Source organism: Sinohyriopsis cumingii, unplaced genomic scaffold, assembly GCF_028554795.1.
Source record: "Sinohyriopsis cumingii isolate HCF-2022 unplaced genomic scaffold, ASM2855479v2 utg000646l, whole genome shotgun sequence".
NCBI lineage: Eukaryota > Metazoa > Mollusca > Bivalvia > Unionida > Unionidae > Sinohyriopsis > Sinohyriopsis cumingii.
In genome coordinates, this window is record NW_028315921.1 from 1167826 (window position 1) to 1191308 (window position 23483).

Here is a 23483-nt window from a genome sequence, read left to right on the forward strand (position 1 = left end):
TGGATTTTGAGAGTGCTCCAGAAACAGCAGTTATGTAGACATTTTGGTGTTAACGTGTCTAAGTATAGCAGATTATATACAGAACTTAAAGAGGTTAAAGATAAACTTGCAAGTACGTTATTGGTTTTATTAATATTGGAGTACACAGGTATGGAATTAGTCGGCTCACAAATTATATTTTACATGAAACTACTGCGATTCCATGAACGTTGTATTATTGTGAAACTTAATTTAACCCTAGCCCTCAGAATATAAGTGAACTGGAGAGAGTCCATTGCTTGTGCGCTATACATCTGGAAGGTATTACGTTCACATGTTCATACTTGATGTACCTGTGTACCTTTCAGAAGAAGAAATAAGTAGAAATTAGAAAGAATATGAAGAGGAATATATATACCCCGGTCAACATAGACACCAATCTGATAAAATCAGATCTCCGCTGTCCTACGTGAAGATCTGACGATGACCACTGAAGAATGACATTCAGGTGACCATTAAATTAGCCAATGGAAATACAACTTTCAAAAAATCTGAAAGTGAATCAAATCGTTCGATACACATTCATGCTTTTCACCCACGGTGCTCTTTCTCAAAACGCAAAGATATTAGACCTCATCTGACTGGTTGATAAAATTAGCAATTATGGTAATAGCATAGGTACCAGAATATGCCTTCTAAGCGATGGCTGTCAGATCTTCATTTGGTAACAGCGGAGATCTGATTTTAATCAGTTTGGTACACAGGTACTTAAAGTATGAACAGGTGAAAGGACAGCTACATAAACGAACATTTTCCCCGTCATTTCTTCTACACTTCTGATAACATCAGTTTATTTGATCTTCTTAACATTAACCGCAATTTTAGATTGTTGTCCAAGACTATCCGAGTATACAAACGTACAGTCTCCTGTTACTTAAAATTTGACCATCGTTTTAATGGGTATTACACACACTTCTAGTAAACAGACACATACGCGTGTGCTTTGGTGCCGTTTTGGAATTTTGGAAACACATCACCCCTTACCCTCCCAAACCTTAGCTTGATCCCTTTTGCCTTGCTCGCAACCTTAAATGTTTCTGCTAATCGGCCGATTCGCGGCATTGATATTTGGCTACACTTCCCGCATGCATGTTAGCACTACTGGGACTTTATTTCAATGCCAAGAAATGTTGTTGTTGTTTTTTTTCTCCTGTGGGAGATAAAATGTTCCACACGCACAAAAAGTACAACTCGATTATAAATATGCAGCCGGAACAGGTCAATACACAAACCTGTCACAAACATGCACAAAACGTCAGTCTATTCAAGACACAAACCACCAAAAAGAAATCATGGAGACATCATTAGGCGTGTTTTCTTTCTGACGTGACGATATCACATTACAATATTGATGAATACGGTTTGTAGTCATAACTAAAAGTTCTACACATCAGATAAAATGTATATCGACGAAGATGGGATTCGAACCCACGCGGGGAGACCCCAACGGATTAGCAGTCCATCGCCTTAACCACTCGGCCACCTCGTCCGGTGTATTTTGATGAGTACACTATTTAGGGAGTGATCTATAGCTACCTGGCCTAAACCACACACAACTTTTGTCTGATATTCACGATTCAATATATGTCTTTTTCAGACAGAAAAAAATTCTAACCGTCGAACCATCCTAGCTCTAACTGATGTGCACATAAAGAACCTAGTGCATGATATTCTTTAAAAGAAGAAATATATATCTTCAGGTAAATTAAAACAATTCTCCTGGCTGGGAGAAAACTCAACATTACCCACCTACCCACCCAATAAACAGAAACAAATACATGGTCGGTCCCTTAGTGAGCAAGCATGTTCATATCAATGGATTGTTAGGCAAGGGAAAAAACTCGTACGAACATTCGTTGTATTCATCACTTCGGTAAGTATTACATCAGATAAGTGAATATCAGTTCCATTTTTTTTTAAAGTTATAAAAATCAATGTTTTCTAACAGCAGAGCCGAGTGGCCGAGTGGTCTAAAGCGCTCTCCGTCACGGATCACTGCCATCTCACCTCTGTCTGCGTGGGTTCGAGTCTCGGGCTCGGCCAATGTGGACATGTGAGAAAGCTTGCCGGTAGCTTCTCGTGGGTCGGTGGTTCTTTCCGGGGTTTTCCCGGGTTCTTCCTCCACCATTAATACTGGCCGCCATGTATAGCCTATCTTGTGCTGAAAAATGGCGTTAAACCCTATAACAACAACAATAACAACTAACAGCAGAGTGGCGCAGTGGAAGCGTGCTGGGCCCATAACCCAGAGGTCCGTGGATCGAAACCACGCTCTGCTAATCACTTTTATTTGGTTTTTGTTTTTTGTTTTTAATTTTAAATTCATAACATCAAATTATCATTTATCTTCAGGCACAAAAATATAAATAAAAGGCACATTCAGTAAATATGTATCTGATTTCATATATAAAATGTGGGTCAATGTAATTTACTTTTCACGCTTCAATGACGGCTTTTTTGGTGCGAATTTGGACCTTCTACACCGTTCTAGCAATAATAAAATGTCAAATGTACATGCAGCTAAAGTGAAATATAACAAAAGGTCAAACGAAAAACAATGTGGCATGTAATGATATAGCATTGGAACGTTCGACAGTGATCAGGTGGACAAGCCTCCCCGTGTTTCCCACCCCACCGCCGGCATCACCCTTCCCCACCCCAAGACAAAAATGAGTGTTTGTCTCCCTGGCCCTCACTAGCTGCTAAATCCCACAGTCAGCTTGCGGTCTTCTTTGCGCTCCCTGTGAAAAATACATACTGAACCACCCCTGCGATCCCACCCAAAAGTGCCGAAAAGTTTTGACCTCTGACATGACATTGCCATATTAAAAATGGAATTTATTTTGTTTCAATTTTTCGTTAATCCATACAATATCTGCTCTTAAAAGGCAAATTTACACATTTCCAGTGATTACATGTTTCCAAACTTGATATCCTGCTCCGGAAGGAAACGGAGGCTGGTTCTCGAAAATTAAACTTTAGATGAGCCTGTAAAATAATTGTGGTGTATATGAATAGAGGTCATACAATTTGCTATCAATTTTGGGATACATAGTATTTCTTCAATTGGTCACGGTGGGGTTTGATTCTTTTGTGTCATTCTAAAGGTATACTTTCTATTATACAATTGTAAGTTTTCTGTATTTTTCGCTTTGATCTCAGGATTTGATTCACAAACAACGTCCTAAACACAAACAATTCCTGCCTTTATAAGTTATGTGAACATGAATATTTTCCAACCACATGAATTATCAGAATTTAAAATGAGAGGTTGTTCAAATACAGCCAGAAACATCGATATTCATGTTGACATTATATCAAATTTGTTCCCATGCACAAAAACATTTGTCTGTGAAACATATGGAGGACGTTTAAGTGCTGCTTATTTAAGGACATGAAAAATAAGTCCCTTTCAACTTCATATTTAGAACAGTAGATAAACAGTTATCAAGGGTATAATAATAATAATAATAATAATAATAATAATAATAATAATAATAAATTAAGAAGAATGGCACATTTGGTTGTGAAAGTCCCATCTGATATATGCTCCTTAGTAAAACGCAATCCTCCTTTCGGATTCGCCATTTATTCAATTGTTGCAGGAGGGGGTCAATCGTTTTTCTTTTGTCGAATCAAGGGAGGCAACTAATGGAACTAGAACGTTCATTATAAACAATTGATTAGGTAGTCAACTAATGCAGCTAAGAGGTTAGTGTTGTTGTTTCCATAAAATGTTTTACCGGGGTGTACTAGACTTTATGACTGCCTTAAATCCCAAACACGCCCATATATCATTGTCATAAATAAGATGTATCAATTATTTTCTACTACTCGATATCGGATTATTTTAAACAAGGAAATGTGTCTTTCTCAATGAAACAATATGTGACTTTGCATAATCCGATCGAGAGCTATCTGCAATGTGTTGTTCGATTCAAGCTACCCTGTCTATAATTACGGCAAATTGGATATTCAGTTGTTTGTGAGACGCATTGACATCGAAAGACAAACTGACTGAAGAGAGTTTTGGAGTATGAATCTCTGGTCACAAGAAATCTACGTCAGCGCGGAATGAATAGATGTGATCATGTGACTAGCTTTAGAAATACGCCCTACCTATGCTTGGGACATAACAACTGTCACGATCCAATCAATCAACGAAAAAACAAAATGTCTTTCTATGTAGTTGTGCCGAAAGTTTCAAATTTGTATGAGGTTACGTTGCCAAATAAAGAGTATAATCTAAAGTGGAATTGACAGTGATAACTATGACTGTACTTCCTCATATTCTGACACTATTATTGTGTCAATACCTCTCTTACTTGCACACGTTTCCGACGAAGAGATCGGTATCAAGATAAGAGAATACGGAGTGGAATTCCTATCTCCCATTCAGGATAGATACTACCCTAGAAATCTTGTGACAGACGTGACGCATTTTTGTTTTGGATATTTAATTTTGATTGTTTGTTATTTTTTTAATATTTATTATTTGTTATTACATGTTTTATTTCGTATTCTAGAGAAAGTATTTGTTACATTTTACAATACTTGCTGGATTTACATCTTTTCTATTACTTTGATTAAGAACATAGATTTGTAATATTATGTAAAATACAGTTTTCCAAAAGAGATAAAATCTTAGCCCTACAGTCGGAAGCATCAAACTGTAAGTGACCATTAGTTCGTTAAGTTATTGCATGATAATCAAGTAAAGGTGCGCTCTTTTTGTCTTGACCCGGGTCGCATGATGACAGATTGCACACATTTCGTGTGCCACAACTGTTGGAAACAGCGTCATGTTCCTAGGAAGTACAAAAGGCAAAGCTCTGACAATTGTGGAAATTTTCTTTATTTGTGTTCATGTGGGAAATATGACTTAAGAAATGCAACTGCCTAAAGATGTTACATGCTAAATGATTAAATTGAAGAAATTAATTACCGAATTGCTGACGTTGCCACAAAGGAAGATAGATTGGGGATTCAAGTTCTAGAAGATGATGAACACGAGGTTGATGAAGTAATACAGGGTGCAGATGGTGAAGAAAGAGGTGATGAAACTGATCACGAAAAAGCTTTTCACAGAGTCAACCATTCATACTGGTATCTCTTTTACGACAATTCGGGTTTGGTGACAGCTTTATTTAATGGATACAAATATTTTATATTGAAATTAGAAACAGTGTTAAATGCATTTAATGAAAGCCTTTTCAATTAAACATTCAGTCCTCCAAAGTTGCCCTATACTAACTATGCTATATTTATTTGAAGCGGAACATTTAGGGCTCGCTATAATTATAAATTATTATGTCAATGTTGCTCTATTTCTATTGTCTAGCAGTACAAGTAAAGTCTTTCAACATGCCGATGGTACAACCATGACATTAGCAAAGAAAGAATCTATTAATCAATCATTTATTGTACTTGGTTTATATTGTAAAGGATATGGTTCAAAAGGGAATAAAGAAAACAAACGGAACTTTTATTTAATTCATCAGGCAGTCTCTGTTGAATTCTGCAGACAGCTCCAATTTCAACATTGTGATCACGTTATCTTAATTTTGGGAACTAGTGCTGGAGCTCAGTTAGAATAACACTTTGTCTAAATTTGAAACTTATTACACAGAGGTGATACTAAATTGTATGACTTCTGTTCATGTATAGCACAAATGTTTTACTCGCTTTCAAGTAGCTTGATTTTCCGTAAACCAGCCGCTGTTTCCTTTTGGAGTAGTGTATTTTGTTTTGGAGACATTTACTCACTAGAAAAAATACATTTGCCACTCTAGTATCACCCTTAACGTTCAACTGGCATTATATATAGCATTACCGATAGAGAACAGCCTTATCAGAAAGAAGTTTTAATCGGAAAGAATGGTGTTAGATGCACACTGCATTTAACACTGTCTTTAATAGCGGCTGAATAAAAATTTGACCAAATCCAAAATTTATGTGAATGAGACAAACTTTTGACTCTGTCAAAAACTTTGCTTTTATCAATTGTTAAGGTATATCCATCGATGTTGTCCCTCTAGGTCATAGCAATGACATCTCCTACAGTGAATGTTGTATCAGCAATATCCCTTCAAACTACAGAGCATGTCTGAATTAGAGGCATAATTTTGGGTAATACCCATTTCAAACCATGAGCCATAACCCTCGCCAAAATTGTATCATCTACATTAAATAGTCTTATATTTCGCCAATATTTCCAGCTTCTTTAGTCGCTCTTGGTGTTGTAAAAAATGATATTGTATCAAATCTCACTGCCCATGACGTAATTGATTCCTTGTTAACGATCTGAAGAAGAAAAAAATCTCTAACAGATTATCATATTCATAATTTAAAACGTTGTAAAATACAACTACCTTATCGATTTAACCAGACCAAAATATCTAATTTTAGACATTATATTTATAGCTGCATGTATTTTATCAACCCTTGTATGACCCTACTCAAATACGTATCATCAGCAGGTATGGATGAATTTACCAAGATTAAAACTGATTCTTTACAACTCTCATCAACTGTGTTCGATAATTACAAAATACAATAAAACTTATAAACGTATTTTAATATTTGATTTTCATTTGAAACAAGTGAGCCAAAGCCATCAATGGATTCCTTAATAACATCTCGTTTTTGTTGATATTTTTCAGGATTTGGAAAGTATTTGCTATTTGCGTCACTTTCAGTCACCAAACTGGATTAAAATCTCGGTATAACACCTCAAAACAATCTTATTTCTTAGTCACTTCATTGTTGTTCGAGTTCTTCATATGTATTGATATCAAATGAATCTTTAGCGGTAAATTTTACAGAAAATAAAATCATTTTGTCTTGACATCTATACAATTCTTGGAAACTTTCTTTCTTTCTCTTCGTACTGTATAGGAGCGAGAATTCTTACTTTTATATTTTGCATTATCCACTAAGTGAGTTGTTCACTAAAATATTTTACTCTTTCCCTCAACAATAATAGATTTCACTCTACATACCTATTCATCATTACAAACGTTATCTAATTTAAGTAAGTGCCTAATTTCTTCGTTGCATGTAGTTATTTTAGGATCGATCTCATAATGATGTACATGCATGACAAAATATTTTGCAATTTGGAGGAATTTAAGATATAGTCCATCCTGCACTTCCATAGTTCGCCTAGTACCATTCTCTCTTGATCTCCAGTGATCGTAAATATTGCTATCAAACAGTAATTATGAAGCTCTCGAATAGCAATATCATCGATATGTATGTGTTTCTTATGCCGATCAATTGCAGCTATTGTAACCACCTACCAAGGTAGTGCTATAACTCGTATTGGTCTCCACAATTGTTGCACACGGTATTAGTGGATCAGATACTGTTTTATATGCAACGTGCACTCCATAAAGTCGGCATTTGGATATAACTTCTAGAAACCTAAGATCGTTGTGTTCACCGAAAAGTCGTCTGACTACAAACGAAACAAGTGAAAATGGTTCTTGGATTTTGAGAGTGCTCCAGAAACAGCAGTTATGTAGACATTTTGGTGTTAACGTGTCTAAGTATAGCAGATTATATACAGAACTTAAAGAGGTTAAAGATAAACTTGCAAGTACGTTATTGGTTTTATTAATATTGGAGTACACAGGTATGGAATTAGTCGGCTCACAAATTATATTTTACATGAAACTACTGCGATTCCATGAACGTTGTATTATTGTGAAACTTAATTTAACCCTAGCCCTCAGAATATAAGTGAACTGGAGAGAGTCCATTGCTTGTGCGCTATACATCTGGAAGGTATTACGTTCACATGTTCATACTTGATGTACCTGTGTACCTTTCAGAAGAAGAAATAAGTAGAAATTAGAAAGAATATGAAGAGGAATATATATACCCCGGTCAACATAGACACCAATCTGATAAAATCAGATCTCCGCTGTCCTACGTGAAGATCTGACGATGACCACTGAAGAATGACATTCAGGTGACCATTAAATTAGCCAATGGAAATACAACTTTCAAAAAATCTGAAAGTGAATCAAATCGTTCGATACACATTCATGCTTTTCACCCACGGTGCTCTTTCTCAAAACGCAAAGATATTAGACCTCATCTGACTGGTTGATAAAATTAGCAATTATGGTAATAGCATAGGTACCAGAATATGCCTTCTAAGCGATGGCTGTCAGATCTTCATTTGGTAACAGCGGAGATCTGATTTTAATCAGTTTGGTACACAGGTACTTAAAGTATGAACAGGTGAAAGGACAGCTACATAAACGAACATTTTCCCCGTCATTTCTTCTACACTTCTGATAACATCAGTTTATTTGATCTTCTTAACATTAACCGCAATTTTAGATTGTTGTCCAAGACTATCCGAGTATACAAACGTACAGTCTCCTGTTACTTAAAATTTGACCATCGTTTTAATGGGTATTACACACACTTCTAGTAAACAGACACATACGCGTGTGCTTTGGTGCCGTTTTGGAATTTTGGAAACACATCACCCCTTACCCTCCCAAACCTTAGCTTGATCCCTTTTGCCTTGCTCGCAACCTTAAATGTTTCTGCTAATCGGCCGATTCGCGGCATTGATATTTGGCTACACTTCCCGCATGCATGTTAGCACTACTGGGACTTTATTTCAATGCCAAGAAATGTTGTTGTTGTTTTTTTTCTCCTGTGGGAGATAAAATGTTCCACACGCACAAAAAGTACAACTCGATTATAAATATGCAGCCGGAACAGGTCAATACACAAACCTGTCACAAACATGCACAAAACGTCAGTCTATTCAAGACACAAACCACCAAAAAGAAATCATGGAGACATCATTAGGCGTGTTTTCTTTCTGACGTGACGATATCACATTACAATATTGATGAATACGGTTTGTAGTCATAACTAAAAGTTCTACACATCAGATAAAATGTATATCGACGAAGATGGGATTCGAACCCACGCGGGGAGACCCCAACGGATTAGCAGTCCATCGCCTTAACCACTCGGCCACCTCGTCCGGTGTATTTTGATGAGTACACTATTTAGGGAGTGATCTATAGCTACCTGGCCTAAACCACACACAACTTTTGTCTGATATTCACGATTCAATATATGTCTTTTTCAGACAGAAAAAAATTCTAACCGTCGAACCATCCTAGCTCTAACTGATGTGCACATAAAGAACCTAGTGCATGATATTCTTTAAAAGAAGAAATATATATCTTCAGGTAAATTAAAACAATTCTCCTGGCTGGGAGAAAACTCAACATTACCCACCTACCCACCCAATAAACAGAAACAAATACATGGTCGGTCCCTTAGTGAGCAAGCATGTTCATATCAATGGATTGTTAGGCAAGGGAAAAAACTCGTACGAACATTCGTTGTATTCATCACTTCGGTAAGTATTACATCAGATAAGTGAATATCAGTTCCATTTTTTTTTTTAAAGTTATAAAAATCAATGTTTTCTAACAGCAGAGCCGAGTGGCCGAGTGGTCTAAAGCGCTCTCCGTCACGGATCACTGCCATCTCACCTCTGTCTGCGTGGGTTCGAGTCTCGGGCTCGGCCAATGTGGACATGTGAGAAAGCTTGCCGGTAGCTTCTCGTGGGTCGGTGGTTCTTTCCGGGGTTTTCCCGGGTTCTTCCTCCACCATTAATACTGGCCGCCATGTATAGCCTATCTTGTGCTGAAAAATGGCGTTAAACCCTATAACAACAACAATAACAACTAACAGCAGAGTGGCGCAGTGGAAGCGTGCTGGGCCCATAACCCAGAGGTCCGTGGATCGAAACCACGCTCTGCTAATCACTTTTATTTGGTTTTTTTGTTTTTTGTTTTTAATTTTAAATTCATAACATCAAATTATCATTTATCTTCAGGCACAAAAATATAAATAAAAGGCACATTCAGTAAATATGTATCTGATTTCATATATAAAATGTGGACTTCCGGTTATGACATCAGAAGGAAAACACGTTTGATGATCGCTCCGTGAATTTTCAAGTTTTTTTTTCCTTTAATAGACATTTTTGCTGTTTTAATTTGTTACAGGTACGTTGATAAGATTTGTTTGATCGCATTCATATATAAGTGAGATATATTTTGAGTGTGTGGATAACTTTATCCACCACACAAAATATTATTTTCTGTGACAATGAATACAAAGCCTGGTCGTGCTGCACGTGCAGCACAAGGAGCTGACTCACACTCTAATGACACCAGTGGAATAGCTAACAATAAGAATGGCATGTCGAGTAACATCGATAGACAGACAGGAGCTTCTCGTCGTTTTGGGAAAGAATGTACCGTGGTGATTGATGTAAAGGATGTGAAGAAAATAAAGGCAAGTGATATTGTTAGAAGTGTAGAAGAATTAACCGGAGATATGTCGGTCTATGCAGTTGTGCCCAAAGGTGCAAATTTGTATGAGGTCACACTACCGAATAAGGAAGTAGCATATAATACCTTGTGTGGAATTGATATTGGAAGTGAACACTTTGATTGTACTCTTTTATATTCAGACACTATTATTGTGTCAATTCTTCATTTACCAGCATACATCACAGATGATGATATAAGTATGAAGCTCGGTGAATACGGAGTAGAACTTCTTTCTCCCATTCAACGCAGATATTATCCTGGAACTAGTGTGGCTGATGGGACTCGTTATGTCAAATGTAAATTTCCACAGCAGGTAAAATCCTTGCCTTACAGTCTGAAATTTCAGACTGTCAATGGTCAACAATACTTTAGAGTATTACACAATAATCAAGTTAAGGTATGTTCTAGATGTCTTGATCCGGGACATGTTATAAAAGACTGCCCTGATTTTGTATGCTACAAGTGTGGGGAGCAAGGCCATGTAGCAAAAAATTGCACAAGGCAAAGATGTGAAAGTTGTGGAAGTTTTCCTCTTATGTGTACATGCAGGATATGCGACAAATGCCACAAAGAGGCGCAAACATGTATGTGTTACAGAGAGGCCATTGCAGGCATTCATTCGCAAGTTGATGATGATATGAGGGAAGACATATTGGAGTTACAGAGTGACGAAGATGATAAAGAAGAAATTGAGAATGAAAAAAAAGATAATGAGAGTGGAGAAAGTGGGGAAGAAAAAGAAAGAATTGGAGTTGATATGACCAATGTAGAAATAGAATCTGAGGAAGTAAACAACAATCATACAATTGGAGATGGATCGGGGACAGATTCAGATGATGACAGGAAGATGGCTGCAGACGTTGTTGAAAGATCAAACGAATCACGTACATGTCAAGAAAACGGTACTAATATCGAAAATTTCAAAGTAGTACAAAGGAGAAGGAGAAGGTTTAATCCAGTACCTAATATGAAGATGAATAGCATGCGACGAACACCTATGAAGAAATGATCAAACACTCAACATTTTTTAATACTTTCAATACACTCATCATAATCATGGCTTTAAATATTGTATCTCTAAATGTAAATGGCTTGCGTAATTTGAATAAACTAAAGTCTGTTTTAGAAATATTTAAAGAGAAAAGAGGCCATATTTTATTATTGCAAGAAACCTTTTGGGATGATGAGTTTGTTGAAAGTATTAGAGAAAATGAGATTTGGAATGGTGACATATTTTATAGTAATGCTGACAATAGGAGGGCAGGTGTTGCTGTTTTAGTAGTGAGAGAATTGAGAAATCAGGTGACACAAGAAATGATTGAAAAGGGTAGGATTTTACATCTTAAAATAGCTATTGATGATAAAGTGATTGATTTAATCAATATTTATGCTCCAAATGTTGTGAAGGAAAGGTTTAACTTTTTCATGAAGCTAAATACATATTTACATAACAGTACTAGTGATAGCACTATCCTGGCTGGTGATTTTAATACAACTTTAGCAGGTATTGATCGACATAACAAAGCCTTACATATTGATGATGTAGCAGTGCGTGAACTTTATAAAATTATTCATGATAGGAATATTACCGATTTATGGAGATCACGAAATCCTAGTACTCGTAGTTTCTCCAGAAAACAAGTTGTACTAGGCGAAATGAAGCAGAGTAGAATAGATTATTTTTTGATTTCCTCAAAATTGCACTCCAATGTGCAAAATATTTATTATGCAGATACATCCTTTAGTGATCATTCTTTTGTATACCTTAAACTAAATACCTGCAAAGTGGAAACAGGGCCCGGATTATGGATATTAAATAGCAATGTTCTTTTTGAGGAAAAATATGTACAAAGAGTGAAATCAATTCTTACCGAGGGAAAAACTGACGAAATGTATTTCAGTGAACCACTCATTTGGTGGGATAATGTAAAATACAAAATTAAAAAATTTTCCCAAGTATACTGTACAAGAAGAAATAAGGAAAGATTACAAGAATACTTTACATTGCAAAATAAATTAAAATCATTTTCAGAAAAAGTCGCAAATAAAGAACCATATGACATTAACAAATATGAAGAACTAAAACATCAGCTAAGTGACTATGAAACTGATTTTTGTCGGGGTGCTATATTGAGATCTAAGGCCAAATGGGCAATTGAAAGCGATAGAAATACTAAATATTTTCTAAATCTTGAGAAATATCGACACAACAAAAATGTAATCAATGAATTGATTGATGATGATGGTGTAATTATTTCAAATACAAGCGGAATCTTAGATGAAATACATCAGTTTTATAGTCATTTATATTCTTCGGTAACTGTTGATGATAATTGTACTGATTCACTTTTAAATTTTGTAAACTGTTCTGTATCTGATGAGGATAAAGATATGTGTGATGCCATAATAACAGTTGATGAAATACATACAGCTATAAAAGGGATGGCTAAAAATAAAAGCCCCGGCCCGGACGGATTGACAGTAGAGTGGTATTGTAAATTTTATGATTGTATATATGATATTCTGTTGCACATCTTTCAGAGTGTTAAGAATGACAATATTATGTCGAGATCAATGAGATTTGGGGTTATATCACTTATTTATAAAAATAAGGGGGATAATAGAAGATTGCAAAATTGGCGTCCTATCAGTTTACTTAATGTAGATTATAAAATTTTGGCAAGGATTTTGTCTACACGTTTAAAAATGATATTACCCAAAATTATTTCTCAAACTCAGACATGTTGTATAGTTGGGAGAGATATTGCTGATACTATAGTCACTGTAAGAGATATTATAGATATGGTTGAGAGAGACAATCTTGAGGGATATATCTTAAAAATTGATCAAGAAAAAGCGTTTGACAGAGTTTGCCACTCATATTTGATTTCTGTTTTACGAAAGTTCGGTTTTGGTGACAATTTTATTCAGTGGATAAAGATATTTTATAATGAAATTAAAAGTAGTGTTAAATGCAATGGTCATCTAACGAAACCCTTTTTAATTAAAAATTCAGTCAGACAAGGTTGTCCTATATCAGCAATGTTATATGTATTAGCAGCAGAACCCTTAGGACTCGCTATCAAAGCAAATCCCACTATCAAAGGTATTCCACTCCCACTGTCTAGTAATACAAGTAAAGTTTTTCAACATGCAGATGATACAACCTTGACATTAGCGGACACACAATCCATTAATCAATCTTTTAATGTACTTGACTTGTATTGTAAAGGATCTGGTGCAAAGGTGAACAAGGAAAAGACAGAACTTCTGTGTATTGGATCTGGTAAACTTACTGATGATTATTGCAAACAATTACAAATTCAAATGTGTGATCAAGTCATCTTAATTTTGGGAGCTTATGTGGGAAAATGTGCAAAGTTATGTGAGCAACTGAACTGGAATGATAGATTGTCTAAAATTAAAAACTTATTGCAACTGTGGTCACAGAGATATTTGACAATACAAGGAAAAGTAACAGTTGTTAATAACTTATTAGTTTCTAGAGTATTGTACATAGTGTCAGTTCAGCCTCTTCCTGATATGATTGCTGATGAATTGAAGCAATTATTTCTCAGATTTATCTGGTCAGGAAAGTCCCATTTGGTTCACTATTATACAATAATTGGTGATAAGCGAAATGGCGGACTACAGTTAACTGATATAAAGATGAAAATGTATGCATTCAGACTAAAATTTTTAAAAAGATACTTTGATGTGAATTGCCATGCTATGTGGAAAAATACCTTTGATCACTTTTTATCTACTGTCCTGAACATGAGGTTGACCAAAGAGTTGTTTCTCATGTCTTTAAATAAGCAACAATTGAATACCCTACCTATATTTTACAGAGAAATGTTTCATGCATGGGAAAAACTTAGAAATAATATCGATACAAATATTGATGTGAGGAATGTTTTTGAACAACCTCTCTTTTTAAATCCTAATATTACATGTGCTGGTAAAACGTTGTTTTTCGCAGAATTTATAGAAGCAGGAATTGTTCGTGTTCAGGATATTACATATGAATTTGTACCTGGAATACTACCTTATAGAGCTATTCAAGAAATGATATACAAATCAAATTCTGAGATCAAAACAGATAAGATAAAAAAAGACTATAATTGCATAATAGAAAGTATACCATTAGGCTGGAGAAATATTGTTGCAACAGAGTCAAAACCCACTGTAACCAATGGGAGAAATAATATGTTTCTCAGAGTTGATACAAAATTATATGACCTCTGTTTATGTACAACACAACTATTTTACAAGCTTTTATGTACGTTGATTTTTCAAGAACCAGCTTCTGTTTCCTTTTGGAGTAAGATATTTAGTTTGGAAAAGCATAAATACTGGAAATTGATACACCTACCTTTCAAGACCCCAGATTGTATAGATTTGGATTACAGAATAATGCACAATCGAATATTTACAAAAGAGAGACTAAAATACTATGGCAAAATTGATAATGACTTATGTCCAGTGTGCCAGTTGGAAACAGAGGATTTATTTCACATGTTTTTGAAATGTCCTGAATTAAGCTCTTTTAAGAATTATATTGTATATATAGTTGAGATTCTTTTTAAAAATTGTAGAGTTGGTGTTCTCAATAGCACTTCTTTTGAACAAATGCTCATGATAGGATATAACAAAGAAACAAAATCAGTAAATAGTTATTTTTTGAACTACATTCTGAGCATTGCTCGATTGTGCATTTACAAAAGAAGAAACATTATGTCTTTATTAGGGAAACAAATAGACATCGAAAGATTGTTCCAATATTTGACTAGAAAATATATATTATATGCGTATCAACATTACAAAGACAAAAATCAGACTTTGATTACGAAGTATTTTGTAAAAGATAATCCTTTAATGAGAATAGAAGAGGATAAAGTGTTTGTTACATTGTAGAATCATTGTTTTGTACTATAGCATTACAAAATAAAATTTTAGAATCATTGTTCTGTAATATAGCTTAACAAAATACTATTGTAGAATCATTGTTTTGTAATATAGCATTACAAAATACTATTGTAGAACCATTATTTTGTAATATAGCATTACAAACTACTATGTACATACTGACTGTATATTTTTAACTTATATACTGTACAAAGCGTTTTTTAAATAAAGAAAGAAAAAAAAAAAAAAAAAAATACCGGTTCTCGTCCGATCACCGAAGTTAAGCAACGTCGGGCCCGGTTAGTACTTGGATGGGTGACCGCCTGGGAATACCGGGTGCTGTAGACTCTAATTTTTTTTTTTTTTTTTTTTTTTTTTTTTTTTTTTTTTTTTTTTTTTTTTTTTCTTTTATAACTAAAAAAAAAAAAAAAAAAAAAAAAGCGTGCTGGGCCCATAACCCAGAGGTCCGTGGATCGAAACCACGCTCTGCTAATCACTTTTATTTGGTTTTTGTTTTTTGTTTTTAATTTTAAATTCATAACATCAAATTATCATTTATCTTCAGGCACAAAAATATAAATAAAAGGCACATTCAGTAAATATGTATCTGATTTCATATATAAAATGTGGGTCAATGTAATTTACTTTTCACGCTTCAATGACGGCTTTTTTGGTGCGAATTTGGACCTTCTACACCGTTCTAGCAATAATAAAATGTCAAATGTACATGCAGCTAAAGTGAAATATAACAAAAGGTCAAACGAAAAACAATGTGGCATGTAATGATATAGCATTGGAACGTTCGACAGTGATCAGGTGGACAAGCCTCCCCGTGTTTCCCACCCCACCGCCGGCATCACCCTTCCCCACCCCAAGACAAAAATGAGTGTTTGTCTCCCTGGCCCTCACTAGCTGCTAAATCCCACAGTCAGCTTGCGGTCTTCTTTGCGCTCCCTGTGAAAAATACATACTGAACCACCCCTGCGATCCCACCCAAAAGTGCCGAAAAGTTTTGACCTCTGACATGACATTGCCATATTAAAAATGGAATTTATTTTGTTTCAATTTTTCGTTAATCCATACAATATCTGCTCTTAAAAGGCAAATTTACACATTTCCAGTGATTACATGTTTCCAAACTTGATATCCTGCTCCGGAAGGAAACGGAGGCTGGTTCTCGAAAATTAAACTTTAGATGAGCCTGTAAAATAATTGTGGTGTATATGAATAGAGGTCATACAATTTGCTATCAATTTTGGGATACATAGTATTTCTTCAATTGGTCACGGTGGGGTTTGATTCTTTTGTGTCATTCTAAAGGTATACTTTCTATTATACAATTGTAAGTTTTCTGTATTTTTCGCTTTGATCTCAGGATTTGATTCACAAACAACGTCCTAAACACAAACAATTCCTGCCTTTATAAGTTATGTGAACATGAATATTTTCCAACCACATGAATTATCAGAATTTAAAATGAGAGGTTGTTCAAATACAGCCAGAAACATCGATATTCATGTTGACATTATATCAAATTTGTTCCCATGCACAAAAACATTTGTCTGTGAAACATATGGAGGACGTTTAAGTGCTGCTTATTTAAGGACATGAAAAATAAGTCCCTTTCAACTTCATATTTAGAACAGTAGATAAACAGTTATCAAGGGTATAATAATAATAATAATAATAATAATAATAATAATAATAATAAATTAAGAAGAATGGCACATTTGGTTGTGAAAGTCCCATCTGATATATGCTCCTTAGTAAAACGCAATCCTCCTTTCGGATTCGCCATTTATTCAATTGTTGCAGGAGGGGGTCAATCGTTTTTCTTTTGTCGAATCAAGGGAGGCAACTAATGGAACTAGAACGTTCATTATAAACAATTGATTAGGTAGTCAACTAATGCAGCTAAGAGGTTAGTGTTGTTGTTTCCATAAAATGTTTTACCGGGGTGTACTAGACTTTATGACTGCCTTAAATCCCAAACACGCCCATATATCATTGTCATAAATAAGATGTATCAATTATTTTCTACTACTCGATATCGGATTATTTTAAACAAGGAAATGTGTCTTTCTCAATGAAACAATATGTGACTTTGCATAATCCGATCGAGAGCTATCTGCAATGTGTTGTTCGATTCAAGCTACCCTGTCTATAATTACGGCAAATTGGATATTCAGTTGTTTGTGAGACGCATTGACATCGAAAGACAAACTGACTGAAGAGAGTTTTGGAGTATGAATCTCTGGTCACAAGAAATCTACGTCAGCGCGGAATGAATAGATGTGATCATGTGACTAGCTTTAGAAATACGCCCTACCTATGCTTGGGACATAACAACTGTCACGATCCAATCAATCAACGAAAAAACAAAATGTCTTTCTATGTAGTTGTGCCGAAAGTTTCAAATTTGTATGAGGTTACGTTGCCAAATAAAGAGTATAATCTAAAGTGGAATTGACAGTGATAACTATGACTGTACTTCCTCATATTCTGACACTATTATTGTGTCAATACCTCTCTTACTTGCACACGTTTCCGACGAAGAGATCGGTATCAAGATAAGAGAATACGGAGTGGAATTCCTATCTCCCATTCAGGATAGATACTACCCTAGAAATCTTGTGACAGACGTGACGCATTTTTGTTTTGGATATTTAATTTTGATTGTTTGTTATTTTTTTAATATTTATTATTTGTTATTACATGTTTTATTTCGTATTCTAGAGAAAGTATTTGTTACATTTTACAATACTTGCTGGATTTACATCTTTTCTATTACTTTGATTAAGAACATAGATTTGTAATATTATGTAAAATACAGTTTTCCAAAAGAGATAAAATCTTAGCCCTACAGTCGGAAGCATCAAACTGTAAGTGACCATTAGTTCGTTAAGTTATTGCATGATAATCAAGTAAAGGTGCGCTCTTTTTGTCTTGACCCGGGTCGCATGATGACAGATTGCACACATTTCGTGTGCCACAACTGTTGGAAACAGCGTCATGTTCCTAGGAAGTACAAAAGGCAAAGCTCTGACAATTGTGGAAATTTTCTTTATTTGTGTTCATGTGGGAAATATGACTTAAGAAATGCAACTGCCTAAAGATGTTACATGCTAAATGATTAAATTGAAGAAATTAATTACCGAATTGCTGACGTTGCCACAAAGGAAGATAGATTGGGGATTCAAGTTCTAGAAGATGATGAACACGAGGTTGATGAAGTAATACAGGGTGCAGATGGTGAAGAAAGAGGTGATGAAACTGATCACGAAAAAGCTTTTCACAGAGTCAACCATTCATACTGGTATCTCTTTTACGACAATTCGGGTTTGGTGACAGCTTTATTTAATGGATACAAATATTTTATATTGAAATTAGAAACAGTGTTAAATGCATTTAATGAAAGCCTTTTCAATTAAACATTCAGTCCTCCAAAGTTGCCCTATACTAACTATGCTATATTTATTTGAAGCGGAACATTTAGGGCTCGCTATAATTATAAATTATTATGTCAATGTTGCTCTATTTCTATTGTCTAGCAGTACAAGTAAAGTCTTTCAACATGCCGATGGTACAACCATGACATTAGCAAAGAAAGAATCTATTAATCAATCATTTATTGTACTTGGTTTATATTGTAAAGGATATGGTTCAAAAGGGAATAAAGAAAACAAACGGAACTTTTATTTAATTCATCAGGCAGTCTCTGTTGAATTCTGCAGACAGCTCCAATTTCAACATTGTGATCACGTTATCTTAATTTTGGGAACTAGTGCTGGAGCTCAGTTAGAATAACACTTTGTCTAAATTTGAAACTTATTACACAGAGGTGATACTAAATTGTATGACTTCTGTTCATGTATAGCACAAATGTTTTACTCGCTTTCAAGTAGCTTGATTTTCCGTAAACCAGCCGCTGTTTCCTTTTGGAGTAGTGTATTTTGTTTTGGAGACATTTACTCACTAGAAAAAATACATTTGCCACTCTAGTATCACCCTTAACGTTCAACTGGCATTATATATAGCATTACCGATAGAGAACAGCCTTATCAGAAAGAAGTTTTAATCGGAAAGAATGGTGTTAGATGCACACTGCATTTAACACTGTCTTTAATAGCGGCTGAATAAAAATTTGACCAAATCCAAAATTTATGTGAATGAGACAAACTTTTGACTCTGTCAAAAACTTTGCTTTTATCAATTGTTAAGGTATATCCATCGATGTTGTCCCTCTAGGTCATAGCAATGACATCTCCTACAGTGAATGTTGTATCAGCAATATCCCTTCAAACTACAGAGCATGTCTGAATTAGAGGCATAATTTTGGGTAATACCCATTTCAAACCATGAGCCATAACCCTCGCCAAAATTGTATCATCTACATTAAATAGTCTTATATTTCGCCAATATTTCCAGCTTCTTTAGTCGCTCTTGGTGTTGTAAAAAATGATATTGTATCAAATCTCACTGCCCATGACGTAATTGATTCCTTGTTAACGATCTGAAGAAGAAAAAAATCTCTAACAGATTATCATATTCATAATTTAAAACGTTGTAAAATACAACTACCTTATCGATTTAACCAGACCAAAATATCTAATTTTAGACATTATATTTATAGCTGCATGTATTTTATCAACCCTTGTATGACCCTACTCAAATACGTATCATCAGCAGGTATGGATGAATTTACCAAGATTAAAACTGATTCTTTACAACTCTCATCAACTGTGTTCGATAATTACAAAATACAATAAAACTTATAAACGTATTTTAATATTTGATTTTCATTTGAAACAAGTGAGCCAAAGCCATCAATGGATTCCTTAATAACATCTCGTTTTTGTTGATATTTTTCAGGATTTGGAAAGTATTTGCTATTTGCGTCACTTTCAGTCACCAAACTGGATTAAAATCTCGGTATAACACCTCAAAACAATCTTATTTCTTAGTCACTTCATTGTTGTTCGAGTTCTTCATATGTATTGATATCAAATGAATCTTTAGCGGTAAATTTTACAGAAAATAAAATCATTTTGTCTTGACATCTATACAATTCTTGGAAACTTTCTTTCTTTCTCTTCGTACTGTATAGGAGCGAGAATTCTTACTTTTATATTTTGCATTATCCACTAAGTGAGTTGTTCACTAAAATATTTTACTCTTTCCCTCAACAATAATAGATTTCACTCTACATACCTATTCATCATTACAAACGTTATCTAATTTAAGTAAGTGCCTAATTTCTTCGTTGCATGTAGTTATTTTAGGATCGATCTCATAATGATGTACATGCATGACAAAATATTTTGCAATTTGGAGGAATTTAAGATATAGTCCATCCTGCACTTCCATAGTTCGCCTAGTACCATTCTCTCTTGATCTCCAGTGATCGTAAATATTGCTATCAAACAGTAATTATGAAGCTCTCGAATAGCAATATCATCGATATGTATGTGTTTCTTATGCCGATCAATTGCAGCTATTGTAACCACCTACCAAGGTAGTGCTATAACTCGTATTGGTCTCCACAATTGTTGCACACGGTATTAGTGGATCAGATACTGTTTTATATGCAACGTGCACTCCATAAAGTCGGCATTTGGATATAACTTCTAGAAACCTAAGATCGTTGTGTTCACCGAAAAGTCGTCTGACTACAAACGAAACAAGTGAAAATGGTTCTTGGATTTTGAGAGTGCTCCAGAAACAGCAGTTATGTAGACATTTTGGTGTTAACGTGTCTAAGTATAGCAGATTATATACAGAACTTAAAGAGGTTAAAGATAAACTTGCAAGTACGTTATTGGTTTTATTAATATTGGAGTACACAGGTATGGAATTAGTCGGCTCACAAATTATATTTTACATGAAACTACTGCGATTCCATGAACGTTGTATTATTGTGAAACTTAATTTAACCCTAGCCCTCAGAATATAAGTGAACTGGAGAGAGTCCATTGCTTGTGCGCTATACATCTGGAAGGTATTACGTTCACATGTTCATACTTGATGTACCTGTGTACCTTTCAGAAGAAGAAATAAGTAGAAATTAGAAAGAATATGAAGAGGAATATATATACCCCGGTCAACATAGACACCAATCTGATAAAATCAGATCTCCGCTGTCCTACGTGAAGATCTGACGATGACCACTGAAGAATGACATTCAGGTGACCATTAAATTAGCCAATGGAAATACAACTTTCAAAAAATCTGAAAGTGAATCAAATCGTTCGATACACATTCATGCTTTTCACCCACGGTGCTCTTTCTCAAAACGCAAAGATATTAGACCTCATCTGACTGGTTGATAAAATTAGCAATTATGGTAATAGCATAGGTACCAGAATATGCCTTCTAAGCGATGGCTGTCAGATCTTCATTTGGTAACAGCGGAGATCTGATTTTAATCAGTTTGGTACACAGGTACTTAAAGTATGAACAGGTGAAAGGACAGCTACATAAACGAACATTTTCCCCGTCATTTCTTCTACACTTCTGATAACATCAGTTTATTTGATCTTCTTAACATTAACCGCAATTTTAGATTGTTGTCCAAGACTATCCGAGTATACAAACGTACAGTCTCCTGTTACTTAAAATTTGACCATCGTTTTAATGGGTATTACACACACTTCTAGTAAACAGACACATACGCGTGTGCTTTGGTGCCGTTTTGGAATTTTGGAAACACATCACCCCTTACCCTCCCAAACCTTAGCTTGATCCCTTTTGCCTTGCTCGCAACCTTAAATGTTTCTGCTAATCGGCCGATTCGCGGCATTGATATTTGGCTACACTTCCCGCATGCATGTTAGCACTACTGGGACTTTATTTCAATGCCAAGAAATGTTGTTGTTGTTTTTTTTCTCCTGTGGGAGATAAAATGTTCCACACGCACAAAAAGTACAACTCGATTATAAATATGCAGCCGGAACAGGTCAATACACAAACCTGTCACAAACATGCACAAAACGTCAGTCTATTCAAGACACAAACCACCAAAAAGAAATCATGGAGACATCATTAGGCGTGTTTTCTTTCTGACGTGACGATATCACATTACAATATTGATGAATACGGTTTGTAGTCATAACTAAAAGTTCTACACATCAGATAAAATGTATATCGACGAAGATGGGATTCGAACCCACGCGGGGAGACCCCAACGGATTAGCAGTCCATCGCCTTAACCACTCGGCCACCTCGTCCGGTGTATTTTGATGAGTACACTATTTAGGGAGTGATCTATAGCTACCTGGCCTAAACCACACACAACTTTTGTCTGATATTCACGATTCAATATATGTCTTTTTCAGACAGAAAAAAATTCTAACCGTCGAACCATCCTAGCTCTAACTGATGTGCACATAAAGAACCTAGTGCATGATATTCTTTAAAAGAAGAAATATATATCTTCAGGTAAATTAAAACAATTCTCCTGGCTGGGAGAAAACTCAACATTACCCACCTACCCACCCAATAAACAGAAACAAATACATGGTCGGTCCCTTAGTGAGCAAGCATGTTCATATCAATGGATTGTTAGGCAAGGGAAAAAACTCGTACGAACATTCGTTGTATTCATCACTTCGGTAAGTATTACATCAGATAAGTGAATATCAGTTCCATTTTTTTTTAAAGTTATAAAAATCAATGTTTTCTAACAGCAGAGCCGAGTGGCCGAGTGGTCTAAAGCGCTCTCCGTCACGGATCACTGCCATCTCACCTCTGTCTGCGTGGGTTCGAGTCTCGGGCTCGGCCAATGTGGACATGTGAGAAAGCTTGCCGGTAGCTTCTCGTGGGTCGGTGGTTCTTTCCGGGGTTTTCCCGGGTTCTTCCTCCACCATTAATACTGGCCGCCATGTATAGCCTATCTTGTGCTGAAAAATGGCGTTAAACCCTATAACAACAACAATAACAACTAACAGCAGAGTGGCGCAGTGGAAGCGTGCTGGGCCCATAACCCAGAGGTCCGTGGATCGAAACCACGCTCTGCTAATCACTTTTATTTGGTTTTTGTTTTTTGTTTTTAATTTTAAATTCATAACATCAAATTATCATTTATCTTCAGGCACAAAAATATAAATAAAAGGCACATTCAGTAAATATGTATCTGATTTCATATATAAAATG

At 35.3% G+C, this 23483-nt stretch overlaps 6 non-coding genes across 6 annotated transcripts; 3 read left to right on the plus strand and 3 right to left on the minus strand.

Moving 5' to 3' along the window:
• Positions 1 to 1446: 1446 nt before the first annotated feature.
• On the minus strand, positions 1447 to 1528 carry Trnas-gcu (transfer RNA serine (anticodon GCU)). The gene has a single exon. It is a non-coding gene; the product is annotated as a tRNA-Ser (tRNA).
• A 718-nt stretch (positions 1529 to 2246) lies between these two features.
• On the plus strand, positions 2247 to 2318 carry Trnam-cau (transfer RNA methionine (anticodon CAU)). The gene has a single exon. It is a non-coding gene; the product is annotated as a tRNA-Met (tRNA).
• Positions 2319 to 8973: 6655 nt separating this feature from the next.
• On the minus strand, positions 8974 to 9055 carry Trnas-gcu (transfer RNA serine (anticodon GCU)). The gene has a single exon. It is a non-coding gene; the product is annotated as a tRNA-Ser (tRNA).
• Positions 9056 to 9775: 720 nt separating this feature from the next.
• On the plus strand, positions 9776 to 9847 carry Trnam-cau (transfer RNA methionine (anticodon CAU)). Its single transcript has one exon. It is a non-coding gene; the product is annotated as a tRNA-Met (tRNA).
• A 12629-nt stretch (positions 9848 to 22476) lies between these two features.
• On the minus strand, positions 22477 to 22558 carry Trnas-gcu (transfer RNA serine (anticodon GCU)). The gene has a single exon. It is a non-coding gene; the product is annotated as a tRNA-Ser (tRNA).
• A 718-nt stretch (positions 22559 to 23276) lies between these two features.
• On the plus strand, positions 23277 to 23348 carry Trnam-cau (transfer RNA methionine (anticodon CAU)). Its single transcript has one exon. It is a non-coding gene; the product is annotated as a tRNA-Met (tRNA).
• The last annotated feature ends 135 nt before the right edge of the window (positions 23349 to 23483 follow it).